Source organism: Mesocricetus auratus, unplaced genomic scaffold (assembly GCF_017639785.1).
Source record: "Mesocricetus auratus isolate SY011 unplaced genomic scaffold, BCM_Maur_2.0 Super-Scaffold_100024, whole genome shotgun sequence".
Lineage (NCBI taxonomy): Eukaryota > Metazoa > Chordata > Mammalia > Rodentia > Cricetidae > Mesocricetus > Mesocricetus auratus.
Genome location: NW_024429205.1, coordinates 10,769,260 through 10,772,088, shown reverse-complemented (window position 1 = coordinate 10,772,088; position 2,829 = coordinate 10,769,260).

Below are 2,829 nucleotides of genomic sequence, written 5' to 3'. Positions count from 1 at the left end.
GTCTATACAAATGATAAGATTGCTGTAAGGGAATCTACCCTGGGTTTCCCTGTATATTTACCTACATTTTTTTTCCCATTCCACATACCTCAAGCAGCAATGGGGTGCATATTTTCTTTCTAAGTCAAAACAAGGTAAGGAATGTGACTAAATGGTTTTGCCCACTTAGACTTGGCCGGGAACCAATTCTTTTCTTTCATTTTAAGTCTGGAGCAGTTCTGAGTCATTGCCACTCTGTTATATCTTGAAGGGGGTGGGGGGATGAAAGGGAAAGCCAAGTGCAAGCCTAGCTCTTAGTTTATATTGTATTCCAACGCAGTGGTGGTGATGGTGGTGGTGGAAACCACAGGGAGGGAGGGGCAGGGTTAGGGAGTCAATCGAGAAGGGTCTCCTGCTTTCCTCTCACTGGCCATGACCTACAGGCTAAACAGGTAACAGGAAGACAAAGGCTTAGACGCAACAAGTCCCAAGATTTTAGTTCATAAGTGTATTCCACAGGGCTCTTCCCGAGTTGTCAATGTAAATGTCAACCAGCACAGCCCTTTCAAACAGTGACTTGGCACTGGTAACCCTGAAAAACATCCATCATGTTCATCCTCTTGAAATCAGCGTTTAAGCAGCCATTCCAAAGCGGAAGCTACACCCGCAGTACTGTGCACAACACGAGGGCAATGAAAATGGTGTGGATACTGATAAGTGTGGCATGAGTGCCTCTCATCCCTTGGACTTGTGCTGAACGCTCGACAGACTACTGAATCATGCAAATTATTTTCACGAAGGAAGAACAGTTTAGAGAAGCTGGTGGCCTCCCCCTCTAGCATACTGAAGGCATGGGTTCAAGCCAGATTCCGTCTAGGCCTGCGGTGAATAAAGTTCATGTGCTTTTCAGTTCCCCTTGGTGCTCATCAACATTGGGGACGGGACGCTTCACTGGGTTGTGACAAGCGTATCAAGGTTAGAAATAGTCCCCAGCTCCCCAAGCACATAACCACCCCAGGCACTATGCAGGAGAGGCCCTCACACCCCGAGCCTGAAGGCAGGGCTGGAGAAGACCACACCCATTGTGAGCTCAAGTGGGGCAAGCTGTGGAGATGGGTGGAGCCCAGATCTGTGAACAGCGGCTCAGTTCCTGTGGAATTTAATAAACAAGGACAACAAGGAAGTCAAGTCAGAAACATTACCACTTACGAGTTAATATTTCACACATCCTAGCTTTTCAAAGGCCTTTAGTGTTGTGACCAATATCTGATCATGAGGTGGCTCAGGTAAGATCCCTTAACAGACAATTTGCTGAGAATGGGAGGCTATTTTCTAGGGTCAGTCGGGTCCCTTATCGGTTCTCTGTCATTTCCCAAGTATCACACTGAACTAACGGTATCTACTGGCTCTCTAGAGCTGTGTGTGTCCAAGGTCCAGGCCGAGTGAGGGGAGTCAGGAGGAGGAAGCCCAGAAGTGATCCTCATTCCTTTCCTTCACACCCAACCCCACTGATGGCATCCTGGGAAGGGGTCCTAGTAAGACTTGGGAGCTCCCGAGACTGCCGGAGAAACCTGCAGAAAACAGTTGACCTGACCCAGTGAGAGCAGAGACCCTAGTCGTAAAGCTGGGGAACCAGCACTAGACCGAACCAAGCCCTCTGAATGTGAGTTAGGAGGCCAGGGCAGTCTGTGGGACCTGGAACAGTGGAGCCAGTGTTTATCCCTAGGTCACAAATGGACTTTGGGAGCCCATTCCCTATGGAGGGATACTATTGCAGACCACATGCAAGAAAGATTACCTAGGCCCTCCCCCAAATGATGTGATGGATTTTGATGATCTTCCATGGAGGGGGGGCCTCACTATCCTTGGGGAGCGGGTGGGGAATGGGTTGGGGGGGTTGGTGGGGGAGCATGGGAGGATGGGAGGGCAAGGGAATGGGAGGATTAATATGTAAATAAGAATGCTTCTAAAATAAAAGAAAAACTAAAAAAAAAAAAAGACACAGGAGCTCCTATTTCTAGGAGCAGTATCTCTCAGGTTGTAATCAATGGCCATCAGGCTTGATGAATGACTAACAGGATTACCATCAACACAAGCGCAAGGAAACAGAGGGAGCTAACAGAAAAATCAGTGAAGAGGAGGGGAAAGAGACAGCAGGTCAGGTCAGGCCTCCGATGAGCACTCCTCAACCCCCTCCATCCCTACTTTGGGTCCACCTGAAGCTTTTTCCTGCAATAGTCTGAAGTTGGACAGCAATTTATGGAATCTCTAGGATGAGAATAATTCTACCCCATGCCTCTCTGAAACTACTTTTTCAACTAAAAGTCCAAAGGCACAAAAGACCAATTCAATGGTATGCATTTAAATTTCTCCTTGAGATATTTTAATCAAGGGACAGAAAAGAACTGATTTTTTAGAACACAGAGGGTCAGCGAAGTCATTTTGTCTTTCTGTGCATCACCTGCAAAGAAAGGTTCTTAAAAAAAGAATCCAGAGACACCTTCACTGTCACCAACACTAGTCATCAATCCACATACACCAAATCATAGCTAAGTCCTAAGCACCCTCTTGCTTTCCAAGTTGGCCAAAAAGCCCTTTCATCTTGGGATCCTTGGCTTTTCTTTCACGTTGTAACTTTCCTCCTGCTTCATGATATACCTAGATGGCCTTAAGTATCTGAAAATCACATCAGCCTAGTACTGCTCCTGAGAAAAATTCTACTTAAAGGATATTCGATCTGAGTCTCATTTGGGTCCTAGGTTACACTCATCATCCATAAAAACTATTTCACAAGCATATAGTATTCTTAAAAGATGAAAAAGGGAACTTTAAAAGAAGACACAAACTTCA